This window comes from Perna viridis, chromosome 1, assembly GCF_037379345.1.
Source record: "Perna viridis isolate PV_CMFRI_1.1 ecotype Kerala chromosome 1, ASM3737934v1, whole genome shotgun sequence".
Classification (NCBI taxonomy): Eukaryota; Metazoa; Mollusca; class Bivalvia; order Mytilida; family Mytilidae; genus Perna; species Perna viridis.
This window is the reverse complement of record NC_142445.1, coordinates 38,105,753-38,120,513: the sequence shown is the minus strand read 5'-3', so window position 1 is coordinate 38,120,513 and position 14,761 is coordinate 38,105,753.

The following is a 14,761-nucleotide window of genomic DNA, read 5'->3' as shown; positions in this document are numbered from 1 at the left end:
CTTTTTCGAGATGGTGTGTGTCAAAATCAAACCTTTTCATTGGTTGCTATTTCAGATCCGAATTTTCCATAAACGAATTTTTACTGAACTACAAACCATTTTAAACACAATGCACAACATGTTCAAAGGTAATTAATGTAGTGTAAGAATATAAGCTGGTCCTGAAAACTTCTTCTTTTTTCCCAAAACATTTTTCATAATCACGGGTTATCACGCGCCTGTGTCTATGGTATTGGTGGAAAGACAGGGCTCGGCAAGTATTTTGTCTCCTTACAATGGAAAATAAATAGTAAATTCCAAAGTTTGGACAAACCTCCCCATCCCCAAATGCAACAAAACAAAGCAAAAAAAAATATAAATAAATAAATAAATAATAATAAAAAAAAACAAAAACAAACAAACAAACAGACAAACAAACAAAAAATAAGCACAGAAAATATATACAATTTGATCTCAGCTGTAATAACAATCAAACAGTTGCTCAATAAATATATTATATAAATGACTACTTAATGACCTGTACCATAAGAAAGTCCAAGCAGGCTGCACGTCTTTTGCAGTATCTATTATTGTTAGCTAAAACCGGCAAGTAGTTCCAACAACCGTTCAACATGACTTTATACACCGAATATAGTATAACCAAAATCGTTAACCTTTCTTTCAATAACATGTACTGGTTTCACATCCGGGCCGTCACGCTGTCAAGCGACGGAAAAACCATGTTGTTGTTCACAATTCCTATACCCACTACGTTCACGATCAAGCTACAGTAATTGACATCTGCTGTCGATTTGTTTACGGTCATTTTCCTCGCTTGACAGTGTGATGGTGGTGGTTTAGTTAGATCAAAATGTCAACTTTAACACCTGGGTTTTTCGAATATGATTTGTTCCCTGCATGATTTTCATGATGGTACGATACTTAAGGTAAACTAGTATACAATGTACTTAGGTAACGACACTTATCCTGTTGAAACTAATATATACATTCGCAATAAAAAGTATGTGACACGTGTTCCATTCCATGACTGAAAAGAATCCTGTTTTGCACGCTTGAACGACTTTTTTAATAAGTTTAATCAAAAGAAAACTCACTCCGTTCAATCAAGGATAGTTATAGTCATTTGATAAAAAGAATTTAAAGTTTTAAAGTTTTTAATTTAGTTTTAAAAATCAATTCTGTGTAGGCTATACAATTTGAAAAGTTCGTACCTTTACATTACGGAGTTTTGTCGACTTCATGATGAATACCGATAATACTACTAAGCTAACTTTGTACATCTGTGTGATATACTGCGTTAAAACCTTAAGTTGAGCGTTTTTCTAAAAAATATCTATAAGGGAACAAGCAATGAAAATGAATACCTCACAGAAAGACCTTCATTATGAAAATAAGGGATAATTACACTGCTATCTTGTATTCTCTGACGTTTAGAACCTCACTCTAGAAGCTTCAAACAGCCCTCTTCGAAATTTCCAGAAGGTGACCCTCTGCCATACCCGGCTATGCTCGGAATCAAGGTTGATCTCGCGTGTCAAAGAGATTGGGCGCGATGTTGAGATTGTCTTGACATAATGAGAAAAAGTACTAAATAATCTTACGACATTATATCCGATTGTCATACGACTTCTGAGTACTGACCGATAATTTAAAAAAAGCCTGTACGCAGCGGTTAGTAAGTCTGCCACTGCCTGGAGCTTTCAAGTCTTGATGTAACTCCATTATTTTATAATATGTTTGACATTTCTGAGAGAAACAATTGCAGCAAAATTTCTTTTGAAAGTAAAGTTAGGAACAGCCATGATTCAACCCCAAAAAAAAAGGACTGCAACAAAAACAAAAACAAAAAAATTGAGACACAAACACATTGACACCTGCACTTAATTCAAATTAGCGAATACCTATTGCTTATATAAAGCGTCCTCTTCTGGTCAAGAAACACCCATCAAGTTTCTTTCCTTTTACGGCATTTGGCAGAAAAATAGTACGAAAAATAAAATTAACATCATTGGGGAAATGGATATACCATTTAAATCGATAAGCTCATGGTTGGTAGTATCTGACTCCAGACTTTCTTAAGAAATCTAACCCTCATTAAAAAGCGCGCCAAAAAGTTGAACAGTCACTACTTAAGTCTGTATGACATCAAATACAGTAATAATTACAATGAAACTATTAAAGGTATTCATATATCAAAGTAATCCAGATATAAACGAGTAATCAAGGGAACCAAGGTTCTAGCGGAAATCAAAAGAATGTAATCCAGGGACAAAGACCAAACATGGGAAGCAGACAAACACAACAAAGAACCTAAAATAACTAAAATAATACATACAAAGTAACAAAATAAATGAGCAACTCGGACTCACTAAAAACTGGGATCATGGACATCACCGGTAGGGTAAGCGTCCTGTGCTTTTCTAGAAACACCCACTGAGTTGCTCATAAAAAGTCATGTCCGGGGTAGACGAAAGAAGAAAGGAAAACTATGACACATTAAACAAATCAGTTTTCATGGTGCAGATGAATACATCGTAACGATCCACGAGTTCATGATGACGACCATAAAACTTTTGTAGTGATGACTTCAATCTTGTATTTAGATAACTCTGTTCCAGAAGCCTAACTGAAAGAAGTCTAGCGATACAAAAAAGTCTGCGTAGTTACGGCAAGCTCCGGCATAACGTACGAGTTGTGATATATTCACCCAGTAAGAGGCGGAACGAACGTCTGCCGCTGCGTGGAGCTTGAAGAAAGACTTGTTTATAATACGCATCTGATCCACCATCCCAGTTTTTAGTGTAAAGTCCAGATTTCTTAATTATACTTTTTGTTTCAGTGTGTATTAATTTAGCCAATTTGTAATATTTTTTGTGTGTTGTGTCTCCTGGTCTCCCTTGATCATGATTATCCTTTTCCTCATTCTTATTATGTTTTTTTTTTGCTTTTACTTTCTCACTACAGTGAAACCTGTCTAAACTGAACAATTTTTAGGCCATAAAATTTTATTAATACAAAAATATGAGATGTGGTAACATTGCCAATGATATGAAAATATATACATAAAAGACGAAAAACGACCTTATGTATACAAAAATAACAATTTAAAGTATCAGCAACACACGGAATGAACACAAGAGCATGCATATCGATAGAAACAACGAAAGAGGAAAGGAAAACTATGACACGTTGAATAAATCATTTTTATGTTGCTGATGAATACACCATAACGATCCACGAGTTCATGATGACGACCATAAAACTTCTGTAGTGATGACTTCAATCTTGTAGCAACATAACCCTGTTCCAGAAGCCTATTTGTTCGAATTCTCGCGCGATACAAAAAGTCTGCGTAGTTTCGGGAAGCTCTGGCATAACGTTGTGATAAAAAATTATAAAGACTACATATGCAGGTGTGTGTGTGCAATATGCACAACTACCTGCAGTTGAAATACTAACTTTCAGTGAACGTTGAACACCATAAGATAAACAATGTAAAGTACATTGTTTATAAATAAATTGGGATGATAAGGAATTTCATGTATCTATTTGGTTATGCTAGATCATAAGAAATAATTAATTTAACATAGAAAGTTTAAGCTTTTAACTTTTTTTTAACTCTTTGGTGTTGTGATATGAACACTCCATACGCAGTTGCTGAAGAGATGTTGCCACAGATGAAAGAAAAGTTGACAATTCTGAATGAAAAGTCATCACGTTTGTCGTAAAGTTTGGTCAATAGTTTTCTTTTACCTTCGATTTCTAAGTGTAGGTCAAGATATGAGGCCCACTTCACAGTGCCTGTAGTATCCTTTATCCCAAGTTCTTTGGGGTAGGTGCGATGTATCAAATCCCCGAAATTAGGATTGTTTAAAGATAATACGTCATCTATATAGCGGAAACTGAGATTAAAGGATCTAACCAAACGGTATTCTTTCTTTCGGATCAGATCAGCTATAAGGTCAGTCTCATAAGAGTGAAGGAATAGGTCAACAAGTAGAGGAGCACAATTTGTTCCTATTGGAATGCCGATCGTTTGTTGAAAAACACGTCCAACACTGGACAAATATGTTGTCGATTAAAAATTCCAGCATTTTGTAAACATCTTCCTCTGCATTATATTTGGAAGATGATTTGGAATTATTCCCTACAATCACATAAGAACTATATATTTGTATCTAGGTGTACAATTAAACTAATAAAAGGGGATGTAAAATTGTCTGATTTAGAAAAATGTTCGGATTTTCCGGATCCGGTTTAGATAGCACAGGTTTCTCTGTAAATAAAAGCAAAAATTAATCTCCATTGAAAGGTATCCGACAATATTAATCTACCTTTTAGAATATCTACAAATGATGCCTCACATTTCAATTAAATTTTACGAAAATCCACCTAATGAGTTTGGAGTAGTTTTTAAATGGGATTATCCCTCTTTGCAGACATCTATAACAACATGCATTACTTCATCTTTATGCGAGTAGTTTTATAGCAGTTGCAGACAGATAGAAAGGGTTACGATGATCCCTATTCAAAACCTTTCACCTTTCTTTGGTGGGAAGTAATAAACAACAACGATTTGAGGATCAATCAACACTACTAAATGTTGGGTCGGCTCTTATTTATTCATTGTTCATTGGACATATATTTATTTATGCCTAATTATAGAGTTGTAACTTAAGTTTAACTAGACAACTATGTGAGATTTTTTGGGAAAAGATGGAAAGGTTTAACCGGATAGCTCGGCCATTCCCGTCATCGGCCCTAAATTTTCTTTGAACTATTTCCTCCCGGATAGTACTGTTTCGAAGTGGCTGCTTCATATGAACGTTCATTCTAATAAAATGAGCACTGTAGATGTATTTTGAATAATGGATCATTGTTGTTATTATTATTCACCTCCCCTAGCGTCTTGCATATTTGAATTCGATCACACATGTACGAAGCACCTGTTCAACGGAGTAAATTGTACTTATTAATCTATTAAAATCTTTTAATTTAATTTCAGGTGACCACGCTTTCTGATTGGGTTAAAATCTCTGTCCATCATCTCATAGACCAAATTTTGTAATATGACTATGATGTCATAATGAATTACTCCTTGAATTTTAATATTAAAACAATTATGGACACATACTGGTATTGCCTGAGGTGCAAGTATGGGCGCAGACTGGAATATGTCCGAAGAGAAAATCCGTTTTGTCTTGAATGTGTTTGCATTGGGTAGAAAACAAAATGTAATATTTTACAGCAATTGATGCCTGGGGCACTCCTTTACTTCTGTTATAGGGAGTGCCGCTGTGATACTGTAACCCCATTCTATTCAAATACAAAATATCTAATTTTCGCAACTAAAAGATTCTATGAAAGTTTCATTAAATTTCATGTAATGGTGTGGGATGAGTATAATTAAGATATGGGAACTCCTTTGCGTAACGGAAGGACGGATGGACACCTCTATCACTATAAACCCCCACTAAAATTAGGGGGTAAAATGAGGATATTTCATATGCTATACATAGAGAAATGGATGGCACTTGTTTTTCAGAGTTGAGGTCCTATTTCTAAGAAACTAAGGTATGAGTGTGTACTTGCATGGACGTGTTGCTATGTCATGTTATAGATTGACCATTTCGCCATGTACGTTGGTTGCTCTAAATCTGGACTCTTAAGATTTTTTTCTCTAACAGGAACTAACAGTGTGGTATCTCTCAGTTACATCGAACAAGGATATTTCTGTACTGAAGTTTTTAAGTCCCACAACTCTGAAAGGAAGCTACATAGTTGTTAAATATTACATGAAGTTACATGTATTAGACCTTTTCTTACATTTTTGTGTAAAAAATCAAAGCAATAATTTTGGTTAACACTGCGTTACGAAATATTTTTTGGGATTTTTTGTGGTTTATAATATCCACAAAGACAGTCAAATTATATCCTCGAAGCTACGTACATTGTCCTACTTCTAGCTTTATAATGAACAAAATGAAGGGTGTAACGGAAAACGGAAAGTGCTATCTTTTTCAACTTTATTGTTATAGTGTTATTTAATTAAATTATAAGGAATGGCTGTTATATTTTTTCGGTCTATTTGAAATAACCTCAATGCCCGTAGTGCGCACTTGAAAACAACGTGCTACGCTTTCAAAAGTATGTCCGAGTAGAAAATGATAACTCGTTTCAATAATTTCCTCACAGATATAGAATTCGGGTTCATTCGTTCTAAGTATCTGTTTTAAGAGATATCATGGACAGCATTTTAATACCGTTGTAACCAAAAGAAATAAAAAAGTGGATTTTGACTGCATTTTATTTTCATGATAGACGTGGAATGCCTAATTGGAAGTCCCTAGGGAAAATAAGCTTTGAGTATATTGGGCAGCCATTTTAAGTTTTTCTTTTCCACAGTGTGACTGTCATACCTCAGCAACAGTATTTTACTTAGGTCTGTTCATTCAGAATTTATTAACGGTAATGAACACATACCACAATGGTGAAATAGTAAGGCATGCATGCATGCATGATATAAATTTTATTTGGTATAAACTGAGGTTGTTAATTGGTAAACGTAATTCTTGGGACAATTATTCCGTTACGGGAAACTTCTAGGTCCATTGAACATTTCAATTGGAAAATAGAGAATGAACGATATCGTGGCATCTCATCAGAACGACAGTTTTGTAAACAGTGCAAAAGTGGCTTAATCTAAGATGAAAAACATAGCTTAGTTTGTCGTCTTCTTTATTAAATAAAAAAGAACACTCTTTTTTAGCAGGATACAAGTAAATTATGACAATAATTTCTCATTTCTGACCGACGAAGAGAAACTAACATTCTTGCTCACTATGGACACTAAACTTATTTCTAACTATATAATTGACATTTCAAACATAAAGGAGGCAATTCTTTTTGTTTAGCATGCAAATCTTTAAGTAAAAAAGATTGTGATGACCCAAGTTCGAATACTTTATCAATAGAATGGTACATGTATGAATATTTTAAGAAATTAATGAACGAAGATTATGATGATAATAACTTTGATGATTTTGTCATCAGTGATTTTCAAAAATGTTGTAATACAGTTTTGAATGGTGATATAACGACCAAGGAGGTGTTAATTTCCATGAGAACCTTGAAAAACAGAAAGTCGAGTAGTTCTGATGGGATATGTAATGAAATGTTGAGAATATCATGTCATATGAATGTTGAAATCTATGTGAAGTTGTATATCTGGTGTTTATCCCAAACTGTGGAGAGAAAATATTATAAAATCTATTTTTTAAGGATGGCTGTTTCACTGATCCTTCTTACATGTATAGATATTGCTCTCATTTGCCCGGAACAGATTGGCTTAAAAAAGGTTACAGAACAGTCGATCACATTTTGACAGTAAAAAACTATAATTGATAAAGCATTTAAATCCTCAAAAAGAATATATGCCTGTTTCTTAGATTTTAAAAAGGTTTTTGACAGTATAAATAGGAGTGCCCTATTTCATAAATTGTTTACTTACAATATTCAAGGACCCTTTTTAGATATTTTAAAAGGTATGTATAAAAAGGTATTATATGCTGTTAAAGTCCCAGTTGGAGTTACAGATTTTTTCTCATCACAGGGGATGTATTTTAAGACCTGTTCTTTTCTCAATTTAGATCAATGATCTATCTAATCTTTTTATTTCAGAATGTAGCCCAGTTTCATGTCTGCTATATGCTTACGATCAAGTATTAATATCTGAATCTGCAAAAGGATTGCAGAATTGAATAGATGAATTAGATAAACATTGTGAACATTGGAACCTTACAATTAATCTTGACACAAATAAAATAATGGTCTTTGATACATTAGGTAGAAAATTTACAAAATATTTGTTCACCTTCAGAAACCCAACGATTGAACAAGCTATGGAATATAAATATTTGGGAATCATTCTCAAACCTTCAGGAGTGTTTACTGAGGCAAAAACCCTTCTTTGTAAGAAAGCATCAAAAGCATATTTTGTATAAAAATGCTGTTTTCAGACAAAATGAATATACTTGTACATTTAAAATTATACGAATCATGTGTTTCGCCAATACTTATGTATTGTAGTGAACTGTGGTGTTTAAATATTGCCAAAACTGACCAAAGTTTAGAGTCTAAATAATTAACAATGCCCTAGTCGAACTACAAATTAAATTTGCAAAGTATTTGCTTGGGGTAAACAAAGCAGCTGTAAATTTAGCAATATTATCGGAATTGGGAATGTACCCTAGGCTATTAGTATTTTAGCATTTGAATTATGGCTACATATTTTGAACTCAAAATATATACTTTTTTGTGAATCATACAAAGGCAACTTATGTATATCTGGCAGTTTTCATTCAAAAATAAAAATATTATTTAAAAAAATTGAATTTTTTCCATGTATAGGGGGAACCAAACCACTTTGTGCAGGAAAAGATTATTGAAAGCAATCACATTGACACTGAAAGAAAATGATCAGAACATATCGTAAAGTTAAATCTGATTTTAAAATTGAAACATGTTTTATGCATAATTTTGACAAAGATGTTATTCAAATACATATTCACCTGTGATGAGTATAATATTACAATAATAAAGTTATTGTAAATGGTATCAGTGTTAAGTACAATAGATGTGAAATTTTGAAAAAAATAGTTAATAGTGGAACGGTCTCTTATAATTTGCCATAATTATACAAAACTGAACATAGACATATATTTATCTATTCAATTTTATCATGGATACAATACCACACCTCACCAATCGTTCAGGTATATACAAATACACGATATTATTTTCCTTGGAGGTGCACACTGCTAGAAGATACCTTGTGTAATACAAAATGTTCTTATATTTTCTCTTCTGTTGAAAGGCATGAAAACAAATGTCTTTATTATCACGTTATGTATATATTTATATATCTGTTTGATATGTCATGTTTGTTTTTGGTAACAATCCAACTGTATGGATTTTATTCCAATAAAAAATTCTGATTCTGATTCTGATATATTTAGCGTTTGGTAATTTTGTTTATCATTTAAATTTGTATGAGGACTTGTTATATCGGGTTGCACTTAAAAACAAATATATATATATATATATATATGATAATGGGTTCAGTTCGTGTGTTGAGAAATGTGTAGGTGCACTTTAACCTTCGTGCACACAATGACTACACCATCACCGAAAAAAAAATACTCAAAATTTGAGCAAAACATTTTTTTTTCTTACTCAGCCATGGACAAAAAATATTATTCAATATTCCCCCCAAACTTTACAATGAAGATTTTAAAATAGAAGATTTTGACTTCGGCTGCTCAAAAAAATAAATTAGGGACCGGTCAAAATATATCGCCGCAAAGGACCGATGCGAATCATAGTAGGAAAGGCACTTTTAATGTCATTTTTGTTATTGGGATGTCACCTTTTTCAATGATAATGTCCATAGGATACATGTTGTTTTCCTACCAAGTGTTTTGAACTCAACATATTTATAAACATATGCACATGCAAAACATAACTGTTATTAAGAAAACATAACTGTTATTAACAAAAATGTCTACCACACGACTATGAACATGGACATTACAATAACTATGTGAAATGCATACATCAAATTCAATAGAACATCTCAAATCTGATTAGTATAATTAACAGATCAATGTTTAAATATTTCTGCATAAATTGAAATGCATAAAGTTTAACAAAAAGTAGAAAGTGGAATAACATATATACAGCACTTTTTGGTATTAACATTGATTCGTTGATAGGATCTTCACATAGAAATTTAAACACAATATCTAAGAGCAGTGTTTTTTACATGACATGGGTTGTTTCCTTATTGTATGACTTATGATGTACCGTGATTCTCAACCCGCATGGGAAGAATTGGGATGACTTTTTATACGGTGGGGACAAAACTTTTTGCAGGTTTAAACTGGTCTGGAGCTGGCATGTCCTTTAACTAGTAGTCCTTAGTTTGTATATTTGTGTAATTTATATTTAATTCCTTTATTTCCGTTGTAACAAAGGACTCAGACCTTTTTGAATTGATTTTTAGGTTTGTTTAATTGTGTAATATTTTTTTTTCCACAGTGGCCAGTTTTTAAAGGTGGAGGGTTGTTATCACGCCAAAAAACTTTAACCCCGCCGCATTTTTGCGCCTGTCCCAAGTCAGGTCTCTGTAGGTCTTTTTTGTGTTTTCACCTTTAGTTTACTTTTATGTTACTTGAGTATATAGGGGCAACTTTTTCCCTATACCTGTGTATAATGATGTTTTGCGAGAGCTGCAGCCTACCATGTGGTATGGGGGCTTCCTCGTCGGTCGAAGACCAATGGGTGGTTTTGCCTGACATGTTCATCCCGCGGATGCTTAAACTGTGATAAGACATCAATTCTTTTACTACCATGTTGGCTTAAGACATACCTTTTATCCAATTAGATAGCCATAGGGTTGTGAAGAAAAAAATGTCTGTGTCTGGCATTTTTTTCTAGTTGTAATCGAGGTAACGTACACCAAGACAAATTAAAAATAAATTCCAGCGCAAAATATAATTTGTTGAAGATTAAGCGAAAGCTTATGTATCCGCATCCATTAATTCGTAAGCTTACTACTCAGAACGTTTCTTACTCTTTTTAGCTCACCTGGCTATAAGCAATGTGAACTATTGCCATCACTTGGCGCCCGTCTTCGTCGAAAAACAATTTTTTCAAGCATCATTTATCTCCTCTGGTACTATACCTAAAATAATTTAATTAATTGGAAGTTGGTATGATTGTTTCTTCAGGTATCCTGCACAAAGAAGATGCTTTGACATTTGGTCCGTGGAAATACATGTTCGCAGTAACTAAAAATAAATCTAAGTGGTCAGACTGCAGTGTTTAAACCGTTATGCCTAGCCAAATTCTGATGTGGGAAATTGTGGTCAGCATGACAAGATTTATCTAAGCTCTTCGCGAAAACCCGAAATTCATGTTGAAGTTATTGCCCTTTTGGATGACAATTCTTACAAAAAAAGACGATTAGCTCCAATGGTGATGATTTCTTCCAAAAGTGTCCACCTAAAATTAACGAGTTATTTTTATTGTGTAATTATTCCTTTGTGTTTCCCATGTATTTCATATCGTGCAATATTTTAGATTAAAATATTTGTTCCTTGTAGATAAATTATAAGCCTCCTGAATAATTAAGTGCCTTTTTTTCCTTCAATGGTTAGGGTCATATATATGGTCTCCGCGCATGATACCTCTTTCTGTCATTATAATGATGGCCAATGATACAAAAGAACAATAGGTACAGCCATTATGGACTTCAGCCTTCCGTGATAATATAATCTTTAGTCGACATGACCACGCAAGTAATACATTAGAAAGATTGATGTAAATTGCATACACTTGTCTGGCATGTTTGCATGAAGTCGAATCATCATTTTGGTTATCTTTCATCTAATTTTGTAATGTGAAGATTGGTTGAAAATAACACATTATATTTTTAGAATTTACGTTCTTAGTAACATTGCAAGGGCTTGGGCAAACTTTCCAGGTATTTTGTTCATTGATAAGTCCTCATGAGTGAATGGGAGAAATTCCGGATTCTTTGAACAAAAATGTCAAAAATGCATTTTTTACTACTTTGGTTGAAATTTTATGTGTTTTATATAATCCATTTATTTAGTTTTGAACAAATTGAAGATGAATTCTTCTTTTATCTTCTATTTTAGTACTAAATTCCACGCCGGAGATACAGAATTTCAGTTGCATTAATTGTTATGAAGAAGGCATGATTTGCCTGGGTAAACTAATCTTATAAAGCGCGTAGTTTCTAATTATGAATCATTAAAAAAAAGAAAGAAAACCTGATAGAAGGTGTTATTTCAATTTGGAATTAATTTAAAAATTATGCAACAATATAATCCCGATATGGTCAAATACTCTCGCTGGCTCCAAGCTTCCTTTTGAGAAATTATTTTGTAGCGAAAAAGGGTAGATTGAACTCAACAACGGAACTTCAAGGCCAGACATATCCTGCCGATGCAAATATATGCTTGGGAATGATTATGTCATCAAGTCGTAAAACCCATGTAAAGGTGAACTCTACAAGGAGGATTGTTCCCGCTTTTTTTTTAAATATAAAATATTGTTGAAAGGTTTGTTAAATTACACTATAACAATGAAGTTAAAAATGATAGCACTTTCCATATATCCATTACATCCTGCATTTCGTGCATAATAAAACTAGGACATCGTTGCTTCTAGCAGTTGATAATTCGACTGTTTTTGTGGTATAAACCACTAAAATCCCCAAAAAATATTTCGTAACTCAGTTTTAGTCAATCATTTGCACGATATGAGAGACGCTGACCATCAGCTGACTATACCTATACTTGGTTTAATTTTTGTTTTCGTGCTAACATATATCCTCAATACTGTTAGACCAGGTTTGCACTCATATATGGTATTTGTAATTCTTGCCGGACTGAGGGGTTTCTTAACGCCCTTGACTATCATTTGGGGTCTCTTACGGACGGTGTAAAGCGTCGGAGCGTTTACACAGTCCCTGAGCATGGTCATACCCGTGAATGTGGGTTATGGTGTATTCGGGCATATTATAGAAGTCATCTGACCACGTTCATTCATTCAATTCATTAAAGATTTGATGTCGATCCGTGACCTAGTGATCCAATTTGTGATCTGCACGCTTATATTGTACAGCCTACAGCATTTGCTGAATCTTTAACCCATCAAAATACTTTTCGGGATAAAATCAACAGTTTCAAGTGCATGTAAAATAAATAGGAAAGTCAACTTACTGGTGCATGACAGTCAGTTGATGAGAAATCTCCAAGGCCGAAAAAAATAAAGTTATGTTTCCGATCACCATTCTGAAATTTTGTACGGTGGGTAGGTAGGGATTCGGCGCTTGAGATATTTTTTGTTTTGATAGTGGTGGTCTGAGCTCATTTTATTATGATATTGTACACATATGTGCATGCAAGATAAAATGCATTGCACCTGCAATGTTCTTTAAAAATGTTTTATTGATTGATTGATTGGTTGTTGGGGTTTAACGCCCGAGCAGCAATATTTCAGCTATATTCTGGCAATGAACATGAAAGGGATGATAAAATGAACATGCAATGATGATGATGAAATGAAAAAAATGATGGGACACAAGGATAATAGGGTCGATAAATTTTTATTGCCACAAGATAAAAGGGAGGGATGGGTAAGGTCGGCAATTTAGCCTCCTGTGGCGAAGTGCAAAGGTTCCTACTGCTATCGAATACCACAGCAGGGTTCTTTAACGTGCGAGGAACGTGGCATCTTTTCCAACACGCTGCACCACTATGGTTTTCCGTATTATAGCCTGACAATCCCATCATGTAACACGCCAGGGGTACCCCATTCCACCAGCTGGGGCACACATCCCAGTTGCTCTATGGTCAGAGCGCCTAGCCCCCGAATATGTTTATGAGCACTATTTAGTCGCCTTTTACAAGCTTAGCGCTGCTGCAGACCTATTCTTTTAACACCCGGACCTGCACGGGGCAAAAATGTTTTATAGCCATAGTGATGTCAGATGATGTTTTTCTTCGAATATTCAATAGATTTTGAATTGCACAGTTAAATTTACTGTACATGATTATAGATGTAGAGAAACACCATACACTCAATCAACAAATGCAGGCATTGATATACGACTACATGTATGTAAAAAAACATTTTTGATTATTTTTGTAAAGTATTAAAAATAAATGTCTACTCTTTCTTTCCTTATATTTGCAGATAGACAAATATGGAAGAATCACTTTGCTGTTAAAAGGATGAAGGTTTTGTTTAGTATCAAGACATTAACACTACACGCGTAAAAATAACTAAGTTTTATTAAATTGTGAAGATATACAGGATTTAATGAAATAGAGATTCTAAAGAAAAGTCAATGACAGTATTTTGAAATGCTGAATGTACATACATGTTACTTTGGTTCTGAAACCAAACGATACTGGCACTGCCTCTGGATATATTTTACACAGCTGCAAAACAAGTACTATACAGACAGTTTTTGTCCAAGAAAACATTTTTTCAGGCTACAATGTATATAACTATTAAGAAGTTGATTAAAATTGTTTCATACAAAATTTAGTTGGAATATTGATTTTAAAGTGTTAACTGTGAGCCAGTGCCGATGGATTTAGTCTTAAAGTCCTTCATATACCAGTATTGTATTTTTTTTTGTTGCATAAGAATTTCGAATGTTGTCTGTTGAGTACATGTCTGTAATTGGGAATTTTTTTTAACATTATGCAGTTTAATTCTCTTTTGCTAGAAAACTGTTTAACTAGGACTAACGTAAAAACGAAGACCTTATTCACATAAATTCTTAGAAATCACACACTACCAAGTTAGCCCTAAGAAAGAGTAATTGACAGGCTTTTTAGGGAATTGAAAATGGAGCATTCTCAAACCCCGAATTAGCCTATATATATGTATATATTTAATATAATAGTGTCACCGCAAAACATTGTATATTTGGCATGGTGCTGACAGTACGTGTCTCCGTCCATATTCACTTGGTTTTCGTGCGAGGACTTTATAGTTATGGTTGATCAATTATTACGAAATTTTGATATGATTTTTCTAACTACTAAAGAAATGCTCTTATTTGATTTTGAGTTTATGGCCCATACCATTTTAAAATAAAGGCCATCCATGAAACTGACAGATACCACACTGTAGTTTCTGTTAATCTTAAAAAAAA